General features: G+C 45.6%; 1 protein-coding gene across 6 annotated transcripts in view; it reads right to left on the bottom strand.

Annotated features, from left to right (window-relative positions):
- Window positions 1-17,656, bottom strand: part of NTM (neurotrimin) — a 964,342-nt gene that overhangs the window by 809,743 nt on the left and 136,943 nt on the right. The window lies entirely within an intron of this gene.

Below are 17,656 nucleotides of genomic sequence, written 5' to 3'. Positions count from 1 at the left end.
TCTGTTGATGCTCAAAACATTTCAGATTTTGGAACTTTTCAGATTTCAGATTTTTAGATTAGGGATACTCAACTAGCACTTGATCAATGGGCTGAACATTCTCAATAGTTATTTGATTTATCACTGTCCAAATCTACCAAAGAGTCAGATTGTTAAATCCTGGAAAGGAAAACATTCAGAGCCCATCTAGTCCATACCCCTGCCTCTCCTCTATGAATATACTAAGAACACTAATTAAAAGTCCTGTGTATTTGAGTGCATGCTCCCACAACGTTGTAAGCATCATGATCTATGGTCGCTTGGCTCTGAAGAACTCTGGGATGTTAGAAATAGCAGGAAAGAAAGAAATTACATAAGATGGCTTTTTCCAAGGATGGGTCTTGGGAAGCAAATTCAATAATGAGGCTTCTTCCTCCTTCTCTATCCCCAACTAAGGCAGAACAGAGTTCAACAGCCTATACCCAGGAAATAGAGCAAATCTTAGTGTAACCCATCCAGGTAAGAGTATGTCAAGGAACTAATTTGGGAAATGGAAGAGGCATGATGATAAGAATATCCAGGTGGTGGTCATGTGCAGTGAATGCAGAAGAGAATTGTGATCACAGATGTCACTAAGCTGTTGGTTATAGAACTAGAGATGAAGTAAGGGGAGAAGGGTCCAGAATAAAAAATCCAGCCCCCAGGGGTGGGGGAATAAAAACTGTTTCGTAGGGAATGAGGGCATCAGCCAAACAGGCTAGGGTTCAGAATAAGGAGACCCAAGGGCATGAGGACAGAAGCCTATCCATTTAGAACCAGCACATACAATGAGAATAGCCGGTCAGCTCTGGGAGACCGGGGGGGTTACACATAGGTACATCAGCCACAGCGTGGGCAGAGTTCCTCCAGATTTGATGCACTGGCTGGGTGAGACTTGTAAGAGGTTGCCAGGCTGACTTGTCATTGCTCGGGACTAGATAGGACTGAAACCACCAGCTGAACTGCTCCTGGCCACAACATGGAGGACAGTATGAGAAGTAATTTGCACAAGGGAATACCTTGAGGTCTCCCTCATGATACTTCAAAAATTGAAGCGTCTTTCCATTTGTGCATGAAGAGAAGTATAAATTTTTTTTGTCACTTTGGCAGCAGTCTTTTGTGACCACACCCATGCGTGAGACATAACTGTTACCTCTGCCCTAGCCCCTGATTCAAATCAAATGCTGACACTTGTTAATATTTCTCTAAATGCCACTGTGGTGGAGATGACCCTCCCTCACATTCCTTCCTGTTCCCAACCTGCCCCCAATATACTATTGTTTTTAAGCAGCTCACCTGTTAATTAAAAAGTAGGAATCAATTGGCCTCATCTCTCCATTCCAGGCTCCTGTGCACACAAGGATTAGAGCTGCCTCTACTTAAGTCAATTAGAGATAAGGAGAAGCTGACATTTCGACAACCTACCTTATCACACTGCTCGAAAACAGCTCAGATTAAAATGTACAAAGATGATTTCTTTAGTCCTTTTCCTCCTCCTTTACCTTCTTTTAATTATTCCAAAGAAAGCTGACAATCCAAGCGGACATTGGAGATGCACGCTTCCACCTATGGTGATTAGCCCACCTGAAACACACGCCTGATCTGTCCTACTGTAAGTACCACTGTAGACCCGCACCTGCCCACTCAACCATCCCCAGCTGGGGTGCAGAGAAATACTTAACCTGTGCTTCAATTTAGGGTGACTGTCTTTTCTACTGTGATGCAGTAAAATGGGGGTCAGACATGGAGTCCAAAGACATGGATTCATATTCTGACTGTGCCACTTAATGTGCTACCTAATCCCTTGGGCTCTTGGTTTTTCTGAGTCTCAGTTGCCTTAACTGTGAAATGGGTCAATAGTTCTTGCCTAATGGCACTGTTGTGAGGATTGAGCAAGAGCACACCTGCACCTGCACAACAGGGAGCCTGGTACAATGGATGCTTGATAAATGTTTACATGGAATGTCAACACCCTGGGATGCATCCTAGGTAATTTCTGAATGGAGCCATGAGGCAGTTTGCAAGTAACTCCATGTATCACAGAAATGTTTACTTGTTGATCTCAGGCATTTTTTTTTCCAGGCAAAATGTTTGTATATATACATGCACACACACGCACATTACTGTTAAGTAACCCCACAAGTTTGTTATTGTGGTCTCCATTTTAAAATGAGGGGGCTGAAGATCAGAGAGATTAATTACCTTGCCAAAGTTCATTCATCTGGGGAACAGCAGAGCTGGGATCTGAACCCAGAGCCCATTATCTTCCCATTACCTCATGCCCCAGTGATGCTGAATAATCACGGGAAAGCAAAGCAGTGTGGTCTGATGACCTTTTCATTCATTCACACAGTGAAGAGAGCGCCACCTTACTGACACCAGTCTGGGAACGTATTAGCAATTTTCCAAATTTGCCAACTCCATTAGCTAGGGTCCTTCTGGCTACCTTTGACTCCTGGCCTACCCCGACGCTGCTAAATGCTGGTGTGGCTCCTGCACAGAGGCACTAGCTATGTTCTGGTGCTTCTCCACATCATCATTCAGCAAACCACTTCCCCTGTCTCGCCTGCAAACCCTTTACAGCAACCACTGGTCAACAGCAGCTGACATTCAAACAGTGCTTCCAATGTATAGGATGCGATTTCCGGCGCGTTATAAGCATTGCGAATGCTCTGCGATGGGCACCAGGGGCAGCACCCAGGTCCCACTTCAGGGAGAGATCGTTGCCCAGCTGACCAGAGTGCCCTTGGCAAACAGGTGGTTATGGCTCTCAGCCCTTTTGGGGATCAGTCCTGCTGGAGAGAGACCTCTCTCAGGGCCATGTCCCTTCCCCAGGTGGCCACATTCAAGACTAAGCATAGAGGTCTGGCAATCTCAGCCTCCTAAGAATTATTCTGAGGAGTAATTACCGCCCCCTTGTTCCATTCAGAAATTACTTAGTATGCATCCCAGGGTGTTGAGATTCACCTTAAACATTTATCAGGCATCCCTTGTACCAGGCTTCCTGTGTGCAGGCGCACATGTGCTCTCACTCAACCCTCACAACAGTGCCATTAGGCAAGAAATATCGACCCCTTTCACAGCTAAGGCAACCGAGGCTCAGAGAAACCAAGGGCCCAAAGGGTTAGGTCACCCTCACTCCAGCCCTCCCTGTGGGGCTGCTCCCGGCCGCCACTGATCAGTGTCATCGTCTGAATTGTCCCTCTGTTCATTCCTGCTTCCTCATCCACCTTTCCACAGGTGCTGATTTCAAGGTCACTCCCCAATCAACAACTTATTTGCTAAATTATGTCTCAGATTCTGTCTCCTGCAAAACCCAGTCTCAGACTCAGGCAGGTCTTACTATTAACCACACTTTACAGATGAGAAAACAGTTCAAGATTAGTTGGTCAATCCAGTGGCTTATGGTTAGTCACTTTTACTATTTTCTACTTCAAAACTGTTCTTCTGTGCTCATCCTTTTTTTCTAGAGCATGATCCTGGTGGATTAAAGACGACTATGAGTTATTTCATAGTCCTGTCGCTGAGAGGTGGATTCCATTTCCCCTCCCTCTGAGTCTGGGCTGGGCTTGGTGCCTCGCTAGACCAACAGAGTGCAGCAGAAGGGATCACACGTCAGCACCAGGCGCAACCTGGGAGGACCTAGAGCCCCCACCTTGGTCTCTTGGAGTTTGATGCTGCCACTGAAGACCCAGCATTCCTACTGGAAAGATTGTATAGAAACATCTTGAGACTCCACAGGAGAAGAAGGAGCCCGTGTGGGCATGGCCTTCCACAGCAGCAAGGCATGAGAGCGAAGCGGTCTCAGATTCCCCAGACCAGCCCAGTCACTAGGCGAATGTCACTGCTAGGCCTGCCTGAGACCACGTGGAGTGGGAGGATCACCAAGCTGAGTTCTGCCCAAATTCCCCATCCACAAATCAGGATGGTTTGTTACACAACAGAAGCTAACTAGACCAACGGCACACTCCCTGAATTATTGCTGAATTATGGCGAGAAGTCCTCTGCAGTGTTCTCAACCTTGTCTCCTCTGGAGTCTTCCTCCTTCAGCTATGCTACCCTGTTCAGCATCTTACTCCCCCTGCCCACCCCACTTCTCTATTTTCAAACTGCACAGAGAATTATTTCACTTCCAGGTGTACCTTAATGTCTCTTCTTCCTTTTCTTTTTTTTTTTTTTTTGCTTGAGATGGAGTCTAGCTCTGTCACCCAGACTAGAGTGCAGTGGCTCGGCTCACTACAACCTCCACCTCCTGGGTCAAGCTATTCTCCTGTCTCAGCCTCCTGAGTATCTGATATGACAGGCATGTGCCACACACCTGGCTAAATTTTGTGTTTTTAGCAGAGATGGGGTTTTCACCATGTTGGCCAGGCTGGTCCTGAACTCCTGACCTTAAGTGATCTGCCCACTTCGGCCTCCCAAAGTGCTGGGATTACAGGCATGAGCCACTGTCCCTGACCCTTCCTTTTCTTCTAAACTTCATAAAGGAGAGATCAACATACACTACCAACACTTGTACACTACTGCCTTCCTTGTTCACTTTTGAATTCTGACTTCTATCTTTACTATTTTTTGTTATGAAAAAGTTTAGCTGGTATTTTTGAATCATAAAATCTGGTGACACTTTCTTACTTTAACCATCATTTGCTTTTGGGAAGCCATTCTCGAAACCCACCTCTGACAACTAGTATTACAAACTGTCAGCTAATGTCCTAGGAGTTCTCTTGACATTCATTTATTTATTCACTCATTCATTCAGCAAATATCTTTCCAGAATCTATCCTGAGATACTCTCTGTGATCTCATGCTCCCTGGCCAGTTAGCAGAAAGAATGGCCAATCCAGAAAAAGGGATACGAAGTCAGCTGGTACAACCACAACCAATCCATCTCAAATATGATGCATTCCGATTTTAAAAACATTGGTAGATGCTTTCATGTTTCTGAGGCATGTGTGGTCAGGAAATTTTTTCCTTTAGTTAACCCAGTAGCTCGCAGCTCTGGCTACACATTAAAATCACCAGCAGAGCTTTTAAGAAATACTAATGCTTGTGTGTCACCTCTGGATATTCATTAGTCTAGGGTAGAACCCAGGCATTAGCATGTTTTAAATGGCTGCTAAGTGATTTTAACGTGCAGCAGCTGGGGTTTGAAGGCCATTGACTGACCTAAATCCCTAATAATACAGCTTAAGATCATGTTTCCTGCTCTATACTCTGTGGAGGCTGAGGAAAGCGCTGAGTGGAGTCACGGTTTTGGACACTTGAAGTTTTCCTGAAATCTCTTTGCAGCTTTTCTGTCCCAGGTTAAATAATCCCAGTTCTTCCAGCCTTTCCACGTAGGTTGTATTTGCAGCACTTTAATCACACTTTAATCTTGTTTTGATTTAGCTCCAACAGGTCTGTTTCCCTGGAGAAAGCTTTTCCAAGGTAGATGTCTCTGTTTTACAGAAACACATAACCCTGATAGCTCATCAATTCAACTGTGAATTGCACAGTGGTTGTTATGAAATACATATCAGTAAAGATCTCAGCAGACCATTTTATTTCTAGACTTACATTAGCTAAAAATGAAACACCGCAAATATCAACAAGGAGGCTTTTTCTTTCTGTTGTTCTGCAAATATTGTTAGCAATGCATTTGGTCACCTGACTTACGAGCCAGCTGAGAGCGTACAGGGCTTGACTTCGTTCTCCAAAATCTTTTCTCACTCTCCCAGTAATTGCAGTAATCAATGGTCCCAAGGAAATTTGAACTCACTCAAAAGTCAGCCGGGGATGCTAAGTCTGGGAGGGGAAGAGATCCCGGATGACCCAAGCAGTAAATTAACACACATTGATAAGGCCGATTAACAGTCATAAAATTACACATCTCTCTAATCCAGGAACCCAGAGTCACTTCCCAATGTGGTCTTTTGATATATCTGCCTGGCGATCCTTTCATATAAATCATGTCAATTTAAATTTTAATTTGCTTATAATTTCAAGGGATGTTTGACCTATTATTATATTAGAAATGAGAGAAACATGAGTTTATGAAAAATTCAGGCATAAAGGTCTTCAGCAATTACAAAAGGGGAAGCAGTTAATAGAGAGGAATGGAAACAGGGGGTCTTAATTACATTCTGAGGACAGGGCAGCACATTTCAACTCATGTATGCACAAAGTCCTTTTGGAATGCTGCTCTAGTTTGGACAGCTGACCCTCCAAACCTCACGTTAAAATGTGATCCTCAGTGTGGAAGGGGAGCTTAATGGGAGGTGTTTGGGTTAGGAAGGTGGATCCCTCTTGAATGTTTTGGTGGCGTCCTCACGGTAATGAGTTCTTGGTGTTAGTTCCCACAAGAGTACCCTACAGGCTGGTCATTTAAAAAAGCCTGGCACCTTCCTGCTGCTGCTGCTGCTGCTGCTGCTGCTTCTTTCTTCTTTCTTCCTTCTCCTTCTCCTTCTCCTCCTCCTCCTCCTTCTTCTTGAGATAGAGTCTCACTCTGTCACCCAGGCTGGAGTGCAGTGGCACAATCTTGGCTCACTGCAACCTCCACCTCCTGGGTTCAAGCGATTCTTCTGCCTCAGCTTCCCAAGTAGCTGGGACTACAGGCAACCACTACCACACCCGGCTAATTTTCAGGAGAGATGGGATTTCACCATATTGGCTAGGCTGGTCTCAAACTCCTGACCTCGTGATCCACCAGCCTCAGCCTCCCAAAGTGCTAGGATTACAAGCATGAGCCACCACGCCTGGCCAAGCACCTTCCTTCTTTCTCTTGCTTCCTCCTTCTTACCTGTGATCTCTGCACACTGGTTTCCCTTCCCCTTCCATCATGATTGGAAGCTTCCCGAGGCCTCAACAGAAGCCAATGCTGATGCCATGCTTCTCGTACAGCCTACAGAATCATGAGCCAAATAAACCTCTTCTATTTATAAATTACTCAACCTCAGTTATTCCTTTATAGAAACACCAAAATGGACTAAGACATATGTACTTGAAAGGAAGAGGGCTGAGTAGGTAGGTTTTGGAGATTTTTTTTTTTTTTTCTTTTAAGAGTAGTATATATATAAAGCTTCTAAGTCATAGAGATAAAGTAAGAATCCATTTCATGCCAACAATGACTGGCAGCTGTCATGAGACACAAAGGATAGAATCAAAGTTAACCATCATAGATCAATTGTATTTGGAAGGATTTTTAAAAAGCTCTTCCTGCTCCCCAAGTTTCTAAGAAAGGGTCAGGATCTAAGGATGCTCGTAAATCAAACTGCATGGCTATCCTGGACACCACTGAAATGTGGTGGACAGACATCAAAGAGATGACACATTTGTTGTTTCCCAGAGTCCTTTGAACTTCTTGGTGTAATGCAACCCAATGGACTCCTGGTTCCAAGACCAGCTCTACCACTTATAATCTTTTTGATCTTAGACAAATCACCTAAACTTTTCAGCTTAGTTTGTTTATCTTAAAATTGATAATATCTTTATTGATAGTGTCTCAAAAGTTTTAATATCTGATTATCAGGTGAACTTAAAATAATCTTTATAAAGCACCTAGAACTATGCCTCCATGTACTAGATCCTTAATATATATAATTATTACTGGAAGTTCCTGATTTACCAGCACTAATGGAATTCTAGGTCACTTAGAAATGTGATGTTTTATTATCTGGTGATTCTAAAATGCAACTGTTGATGAGGATAGGAGTTAAGACTCTATTCACCACCTCTTAGGTACTAACCCAGAAATAAAACTAAAGACGCAGCCTCCTATGAAGACCTGAAAGCAAAGAAGAGTTGGGTTGGTCATAACTAACTCCACAGCTCTCTACCAAGCAGGTTCTAGGTCCCTGTGAAGCCTCAAATGGGAGAAGAGGGCAGTGGAAGGGAACAAGAGAGAAGAGATATGTCCCCTGGCTCTCAGTTTGAAACCCACAGCTTCTCCTCATGAAGTGGCCCTGAGGGGAGCGCATCTGATTCTTGTTCAGAGTGTAGGTGAGGCGTAATCTATTTATCTAGCATTACTTCAAGACATCACAAAGCAAATCTCCTTGTTTCTATTCATTTAGTCTCTATTAAAGGCATGATAGTGTATTTATTGATACTACTACAGAGAAATAAAACGAAAAATATACCTACAATACAGGACATTTGCAGATGCTATATCTGAGATGCCCTGAAATAGGCTTTGGAAAACGTGTTGTTGTCCTAATTAGTTATTAAGGTCGGGTATCTATGGAAACAGGCATATATTTGTCCTGAAGCCAGACAAGCACTTACTCATTTAATAGCATGCAATCCATACAAATGAAGCCTGGTGCCTATACACATTAGCTTCTTGCAACACATACAAAAAGAGAGAAAGCAGGAAAGATGAGGAAAGTACGCAAATGGAGGAAAGAGAGCCCCTTACACCGGCACAGTGTCATGCCTATAGTGAGTCACTGAGGAAATCCAAAGGCCAAAGAGTGATTTTATTCACACAGCATCAATTTTGAATGAGTCCAATGAAATTCCTCCCCAATGGTGTAGCAGTGGAAGGAACTGTCCTATTAATAGCATGCTTCAGCTACATTATGGGTTCAATGGGTTAACTGGGCTTTTGTTGGATGGCCTTGTAGCATAGTAACCATTTATAACATAATTTCTATGGGAAAATGTGTACTGAATTCTAAGTACTCAGCTTAAAAAAAAGACTTCTGAACTACAGCCCATGTGCAGAATGAGGACTTCCTGCCTCCTCTGAGAAACAGCAAGGAGACTGAGAGGGAACCCTGGGGTAAGCATCTGAAGATCCAGGCTCCAGTCCCCATTCTTGCACTTACTGTATGGGGGACTCGAGTCTTTTAACTTCCCTGAGCCTCCGTTTCGCTGTCAAATCGAAATCCATTTTGTCTAGAATATAAGCTCCACCAGGACAGGGATCATGCCTGCCTGTCTTCATCATCTTAGCTTCCCCAGCCCCCTCAATCAATATTTGGTGAGTGAAGGAATGAAAGAATATTTGCCTACCTCTCAACACTCTGAGAATAATCAAATGGGGTAATGCGTGTGAAAACAATTCAAGAAGCTGTAAAATGGAATACAAATGAGAGACATGATAATTATAACCTATTGTTACAGACAGAATGTCACCTTCTGTGCATTCCATGTAAATGAGGATGTTTGCGTTCGTGCTAATTCGAAAGGCTAAGCTGATACTCAGAACACTGAGTGGCACAGATGGACCATGCAACATTGGGTATCTCAGCTAGAGGGAGGGGTGGGCCCCTTTTCCCATTAGAAAGCAAGCAAGGGAAGTTCAAAAGAGCGGGGGCTGGCTGGAAAATGAACTAGTTAGATCCAACGTCTGAAGGCAGGTCAATACAGGTGTAGGAATCTTGTGAAGTCTCTTCAAGGACCGTGCTGAGGACTAGAAGGCTATTCTGCCTGAGCCAGAGCAGACACAAAGAAGAAACTAACCAGAGTCTGGATTCCACACTTATCAGCTTAAAAAAAAAAAGAAGAAGAAGAAGGAAAAAAAAAAAATGATGCTTGGGCCATCAATTAGGAAGGCTGTGGAAAGGGCATATCTGAGATACAGGGTTTGACAAGTAAGCAGAAAGAAGCAGGACTCAGGCCTCTGCTCCCCCATTTTCCAGCCTGCATATTGTTTTGCCTCATAATGATTCCTCTTGTAATTATAACGTTGGGATGCACTCAGTGCTGATAGTCAGGCCGTGCCGTAAACAAGGATGGAGGTGACAGTAAAAGGGAAACGGAGGTTCTGAGTTTGTGGTCCCCAGTACAGGGACCCTGGAGTCTTTGTTTCACATGTGATTCAGGCAGCCAGATTCTGAATTTTGCACACATTATTCAGAATCTTTTGCCAGTGTCTTGGGTGTAGACACAATCAAGCATCCATTTGGAGGTCATGATTGGGATTTCTACAAAATGAGACCCAATCAGCAGCCCAGACCTTGCACGCAGCATAGACAATGAGAAGCCAGACATTGTGATCACACCCAAAAGATTCAAGTCTGCTGCAAAACTGGGAAAGACTTCCCAATCAGGCTGTGTATTCTTCCTTGAAGCATGCCTAGAGCCACTCTCAATGGTGACCCTTCCCCCATGCCCGTCTTATTGTATCAGTAGAGATAGCCACTCTATATGCCATATTCACTTTTCCTGCTCCAGCAACCAACCTTGAAATGCAATCTAAAGTGGCCCTATATCTACTGTGGAAACCACTTAAAAGAGCCCAAGAGGATGCACGAAGATTCTTTACCATTAAGGATGAGATTGAAATAGAGAGAGACAGAGACAAAGAAACAACCTTCTCTCTGAGCAGTCACACAAGAAACACGTTTATGCTTTTCCAGTCCTCCACCTCCAATGCCCAATTAATACAATACATATCTTCTCATAATAGGGGTGTAACTTTTTAAAAGGGTCAGGGGGCCAGGTGTGGTGACTCATGCCTGTAATCCCAAGACTTTGGGAGGCCCAGGTGGGTGGATTACCTGAGGTCAGGAGTTTGAAACTGACCTGGCCAACATGGTGAAACCCCGTCTCTACTAGAAAAATTAGCCGGCCGTGGTGGCACGTGCCTGTATTCCCAGCTACTTGGGAGGCTGAGGCAGGAGACTCTCTTGAACATGGGAGGCAGAGATTGCGGTGAGCCGAGATCGCGCCACTGCACTCCAGCCTGGGCAACAAGAGTGAAACTCCATCTCGTAAAAATAAAAAAAATAAAAAGAAAAGGGTCAGGGTCAACTTGCACAAAGGGCACAGGTTTGAGATTCAGAAGACTGAATTCAGAAGCCCTAGAAATGCTACTACGCGCCCCTGAATTAATAACCTAAACATCTGTTCTACGTGTAGAATATAGGAATTACATAATACCTGCTTCTCTGCTACACAGAACCCTTGTGTAAATCAAGTGAGATAATATATGTAAAAGCACTCTGAGAAATTAAAAGCATACTTCAGAAATAAAACAATGATTAGAGTACATCCAATTCACTCAAGCAACACTTTCTCTATAGCTAGTATATTTACTTTTAAAACCCCAAAAAGTACACATCATTATTAAGGGGATGAATAAATTCCATTTAGCTCATTGGAAAAGTGACAAAGTTTAGCAAGTTGTTTATATTTTCTAAATCCTAATTCCATGTAAGTCCATGTGCAAAAGCCTTATCTTTGTGACTATTTCTCCACCTAGAAGCTAGGCAGAGAATGGACTCATTTTCCATCCTTACCATGGTAGTACATATGTTAATTTAACAAAAATGACTGTAGATTAGTCTGGGCATTCACAGGAAGCTTGATACGTGCAATCTCCCCGAAACATTTCTCATTTCTACACTTAAACACCTGATGCAGCCAAAGTAGCCAAATGAGCAAGAGAAAATCTCTGATCCTAGGGTCATAACTCCGTCAGTTTATTACGTGTGAGTTATTGCTTTGAACCAGGGTTGGCTTCCAAGGTCAGAATCACGCATTCCTAAAATAATGTCTCCAGCACCAGCAGAAAATGATCTTTACAATTCTTGCCTTGAACTTATGTAGAACTCCTACCTCATTGGTTACTTGTTTTCTGGACAGGGGTGTCCATCCGGCTCCAGAGTTCACCTTCAATTACCCCCAACATGTCAGGGTTCATGTTCATGCTGGGGGAGGATACAGAGCACCAAGTTGCTTCCACAGGTGATTAAATGCTCACATGCAGGCAGGAAAGGCCATTTACCACAGGCAGAGGACTGGGCTCCCAGAACATTCTCTAACGCCACCATTTCCCCAAGCTGAGTGCTGGGCACCACTCTAAGTAATTGACAAGCATCATCTACGTGCAGCCTCGCAAACACTGTGGGTGAGGCCAAGTGGTTCTGATTCTTGGTACAATCCAGAATCAGAAGTAACACTCGCCGCATGCAGTGGCTCAAGCCTATAATCCCAACACTTTGGGAAGCCAAGGTGGGAGGACTGCTTGAACCCAGCAGTTTGGGACCAGCCAGGGCAACATACGGAAACCCCATGTCTACACAAAATTTTATAAAACTTAGCCAGGCGTAGTGGCACATGTTGGTAGTAGTTCCAGCTACTTTGGAGGTTGAGGCAGGAGGATCACTTGTGCCCAAGAGGTCAAGGCTACAGTGAGCTGTGATCACACCATGCACCCTAGCCTGAGTGACAGAGCAAGACCTTGTCTCTTTCCCTCTCTCTTTATGTATATATATAAAATACAAGGCCAGGCGTGGTGGCTCATGCCTGTAATCCCAGCATCTTGGGAAGCCAAGACAGTAGGATCGCTTGAGCCTTAGGAGTTCAATACCAGCATGGGTAACATAGAGAAACCCCAACTCTACAAAAAGAATATAAAACTTAGTCAAAAGTGGTAGCATGGATCTGTATGGACCTGCAGTCTCACCAACTTGGCAGGCTGAGGTGGGAGGACTGCTTGAGCCTGGGAGTTCAGGCTGCAGTGACCCAAAATTGTGTCACTGCACTCCAGCCTGGGAGAAAGAATGAGACCCTATCTCAAAAAAATCAGTCAATTGGCCGGGCGCGGTGGCTCAAGCCTGTAATCCCAGCACTTTGGGAGGCCGAGACGGGCGGATCATGAGGTCAGGAGATCGAGACCATCCTGGCGAACACGGTGAAACCCCGTCTCTACTAAAAAATACAAAAAACTAGCTGGGCGAGGTGGCGGGCGCCTGTAGTCCCAGCTACTCGGGAGGCTGAGGCAGGAGAATGGCGTGAACCTGGGAGGCAGAGCTTGCAGTGAGCTGAGATCCGGCCACTGCACTCCAGCCTGGGCGACAGAGCAAGACTCCATCTCAAAAAAAAAAAAAAAAAAAAGTCAATCAATCAATCACAAAACAAATTTAATTTTTTTAAAAAAGTAACGCATAACACAGTAAGGAAAATACAGATACCTGAATTCCACCTTCCTAAAGATTCTGATTCATTCATCTCGGGGGTGGGCTCCCTTATCTGCCTTTCAAAATTTTGAGAGGTGACTCTGAGGCTTTTCAAAGACTGCCAATAAGACCAATATTAATAATACATAATGTCGCTTGACGGCCATTACGTGCTGGGCAGTCAGCTGAATGTTCCTTCTCCTTGGAATTTTACAACACTGTGAAGTAGATATTTGTATTACCTACATTTGCAGATAAGGAACTTGAGACTTAGAAAAGTCAAGGGCGTAGCCAGAGACCGGACATATCATGGGGGTACCTGTACTCCATTTTCTCTGACTCTGAAATCTGTGCTCTTCCCACTTCAGCGGCTGAGCAGAAAGTGTTTATGTGAGAAGCAATTTTCTTATGCTTTCTCCCATGGGATATTGGCGATGCTGTCAGCTGACTTACCATTATTATTGTTATCATTAATAATAATTTCTCCTGGTGAAGCCTGAGGCCGAGACTTAGAAGCATAAATTCCAGAGGCAGAAGCCAAGGTAAAGATGACACAGAGCATGCTTCTGTCAGGAGGGCGAGGGTCTGCTGGGAAGGGATATTTGCTTCTCTTCCCCCAGGGCTGTGACCCTGGAAAGCCACTTCCCAACACATAATTAAGATAAAACTTAACCTCAGGGCCTTGCACCACCTTTATAAATCTCCTTCTGAATCTCAGTCTGCCAGGGACCTTTACACAACAATACTTATAAATATTTTCAGCTCCCAAGGACTCTGTGGATGCAGCCACAGACAACTCACCAGGGCCCTGTATAATCAATATTATCACACTGCTAAAAGATAATCATAATACTTTAGATCCTTAAAGCTCCTTTGAGCCTAAAAAAGTTCAAAGCACTTTCCTATCAGTCTTTTCATTCTGTCTTCCCCATATCTGACAGTGGAAGGAGGACTTGGGAAGGAAGCTGCTCTCAGTCCTTAATCCTGTCTCCAACAAACGAAATTGCTGCACCTTCCCCTCATGTCACAGGCTCAGGGAGGAGCTGACCTTGACTTGTTTTCAAAGGACTGTTTTTTTCTGTCTTTAGTCAGTATTTCTGGTCTAGCTGGCTTGGCCATCTCCATGGTCTGTGGACCTCTTGGATGTTTCCTATGGAAACCCCCGAGGATGGGTGCCGAGCCTGTAACTCCCACTCTGAGGGCTTGACACAATGTCTCCTCCAACCCGTGGGTAAAGGGAGGCTTCCTGGCAACAGCAATGATAGTTTATATTGTTTTGTCTGGAAAGCAGGATCTACTGGTGGAAAGAATGGATCTCGCTTTGCACTTTGGGTTCAGGCCCTTAGCTGCTGAAGGGTCACAGCTTATGCATTCACATGGTGCCGCTTGTGATGCTCAGGGACGGGGAACCACGGAGCCTTCCTGGAGAATGTGACGAGGATGCAGCGTCACAGGCTGAAATGACATAGTCACGGAGCAAAACAAGGTATTGAGTGCAGCTGGAGAAGAGGGGCCTGGGGAAGAATGAGAGGGAATGTCCCGAGATCTCAGTGGTGCCGAGAGCAGGGCTGAATAATCGAATGCTAAATTGAGCCACTGATCTTGACTAAGGGAGGAAAAACTTTGCAGAAGCAACCTTAAGCAAAGACAGGGAGAGGGTGGGGGGCATGGGGCTGTCCCTTCAGGAACCACACAAGTGTCTGGGGGTCTCCCTGCACTTTCTTTTTGGATCCTGGTCTAGAAGATGGCTAAGGAGACGAGAGAATGGAGGCGAGAGAGCCAAGCATCCGGTGGCCCAGCCAGCACACGCCGGGGCTGGGAGAGGATTCCATAGCCTGCTCTGTTTTCTCCATCCCTCCCTGTTGCCATCAGCTCAGGAACTTAGAACTGGGCTGAGCCTGCTATGGGAGGAACAGGAGAAGCCCAGCTGAGAGAAACTGAGGGCAGTAGAGAGAGAGGAGCACAGCCCCAGCGTTTGACTTTGGCTTCTACCCTGGTGGGAATCCTCCAGGAGACACCCAGCTGTGGGAGTCAGCCTGTGGGCTTTCCATCCAGGTAAGATCACATGTGCCTGTCTCCAGGCTCTGGTTTGAGGACAGCCTCTGCCTGGGCTGGTGGAGCAAGGGCAGCACAGAGCAAGGGGAGCAGACGTGGTCTACCGAGGCCTTGCAGTAGGAGCTGGCAGCAAGGATGTGGACAGACATTTTAAATATATTCAGAAAGTGAACAAATGAGAGACAAATGAACCAACTCAAAAATGATTTTTCCAGAATCAATTCAGTACATGCTGCAATGGGCCTGCACCCACTGGCACACAACAATAAGTCAAGCAGTTTCATCCACTCGTGTCCCCAAGGCTCATGGTCCACGCAGATCCTCCCCCAGGAGAGCTTTGGTGATTAGGCCTGGAATTAGCAAGTGGAATATGCCATTTGGAACTTGCGGGTCTCGGTACTCGAGTGGGTGCTTACCTGTCTAGCCCCTGTGCTGTTTCTTTTCCCTTCCAGTATCAATGGCGATCTGTCTAGACAGCAGGTGGCTCTGGCTTCACTATGGCTGGAAATTCTGGACCACAGAATAGAGGCCGGGCCCTGCGCCTGCCATCCCAGGTGTGGGCAGGCTCTTCTGCTTTCGTATTTTGAAAGGTCACCCTTTGACAGAGATTGGCTTTGCAAAGTGCTTCCAGTTATAATGGGATTGAGAAAATGGCTCCATTTGTGCTGTAAGAGCTGAGGATTCTGGGGACCGAATGGAACTAGATGTTGCCTATTTAGTAGTATGCACAGAAAGGAGGTGGAGGACGCAGCTGCCAGGTGCCACAGTGTGATTGCCCAAGACAATAACCCCATCATTCTGGTGTCCTGCAGTTGGGAATGGAGAAAAATCAACCCTAAGCAGAGATTGGACTCAGTCATGTAATATGTATAACCTCGGGGTTTTTGTTTTGTTTGTTAAGTGCAAGCCCAAAGTCTAGCTTACATGAAACCTTAGGCTTCAGATTGAAGTTTGGAGGCACTAGCGTTGCTGATTTAAACTATTCTTAAGCAGGGAGGGAAATGAGGGGGTGTGCTGGAGTTGACAGGGTAATAGCATGAATCCCACAAGAGCCCTGGCCAGCAGCAGGTGAAGACAGAGGGTCTCTGGAAGCCAGACTTTGATTCAATTAGGGCATGGCACCGCTGCACGCTTCCCACTGGCTGGTGTCCCAGCCTTACCTGCTGGGCTCATGGCCTGGCTTGGGCCTGAGGGGATGGCTTGGCTCCTCCTGAATTTCTGCTCTGATCCAAGGAACCCGTGTGTACCAACCACCTGCTTCCCAGCTCAGATGCCTCTGTATGTGGTGTAGGTCTCAGAGGAGTGTACAATGAGCTCCTAGAAGCACCACTCATCATGTGGCCTGGAGCACAGGGCACTGTCCCCCTCAATTTGGCCAACAGCCCTGAAGAGATCTTAGTCTCTTCAAAATCCTTTTTTTTTTTTTTTTTTTTAACCTGAAGAAGTGGAGTTCCCGAGAGGGCGACTTCCTCAAACCTCACTTTAAGTTGGAGGCAGAACCAAGGTTAGGACACAGTATGGCCCTGTCCTTCCACACAGATGGCTGCTGGCTCCTTCCAGAGAATCAACAGGCACTGGCTGCTGCAGAGGCAGCTCTTCCCACGGCCCAGCGGGTCGTGCAGACCCACCCCAGCCAGGACAGGGCAGCAGGCCGAGCTCTGCACCAGCGCCCCCCATAGACCCAGTGGACTCCAACTGGGTCACAAACATTGACTGCAGGGCTGGGGAAATGAGCAGACAGAGATGGCCACAGGATGAGCTGAGCATTTGTTCATCCAGTTACAAAGGCCCCCAGGACTTTTATAAACGTCTAGTGACCATAAAATTAAGAGCAACAATCATCCAATGATCATAAAAATGATATGGCAGATAGAAATTGGTTTTCAGAATTTTTTAAAAATTAAGGCTGAAGTTACTGAACACTTAGAAGTTAGTAGTTTGACCACAGTCTTGTAACAGGTAACAGTTGGAGCCGGATTTGAACTGAAATCCGTCTGGCTCCAAGCACCCTTCTTTGGATGGCTAGCAAACAGGAAAGGGCAGTTGGTAAGCAGACCCATCCACTCTCCATTTATGCTGAGAAAACACAGACATAGGTGCTTTACTGGGCTTGGAGCAGGTTTTGCTTTGACCTGGCAGATGCCCTGCTGCTCTGGGCTGAAGCGGTGGGAAGTACAGGGCCACGGAGCCAGGGTGATGAGTACTGAGCCTGCTGCGGATGTCCTGCAAAGCAGGCAGAGGGATGCGAGAGTGACAAGAACCACACAGTGCAGAGCTCATTCTCCTAAATGGAGTCACACAGCTTTCCCCCTAAGTGGGATGGTTTGTGCTGCTTCATCCCACATGTAAATTTCAACCCGATGATGGCTATGCAGCCTCCAGGCCAATGACCTTTCCTCCATAGGCACCGCTGGGAGCTCAGCTACTGAGACACAGAGAAGAAACTCTGGACATGTGGGAAACATGGTCTCTGGCCGCCCCCGAGATCATCTCCTCTAGAAAGCCTTTTCTAATCCTTCTGCTCAGTAATTTCCTTCTTGCTTTGATGCCCTGAGGTATGTGTCTTTATATCGTGAAAACTGGCATCATCTTATTCTACCAGTCTTATGCTACTTGAAGCAATGGGCTGAAGAATACGGACCTTTAGTTAAACAACTTTCTAGCTACATAGGTCTCTTTTACCTCTTTGAGCTCTA

Source organism: Theropithecus gelada, chromosome 14, assembly GCF_003255815.1.
Source record: "Theropithecus gelada isolate Dixy chromosome 14, Tgel_1.0, whole genome shotgun sequence".
Taxonomy (NCBI): Eukaryota; Metazoa; Chordata; class Mammalia; order Primates; family Cercopithecidae; genus Theropithecus; species Theropithecus gelada.
The sequence above is the reverse complement of the archived record's forward strand: the minus strand, read 5'-3'. Positions and strand labels throughout refer to the sequence as shown.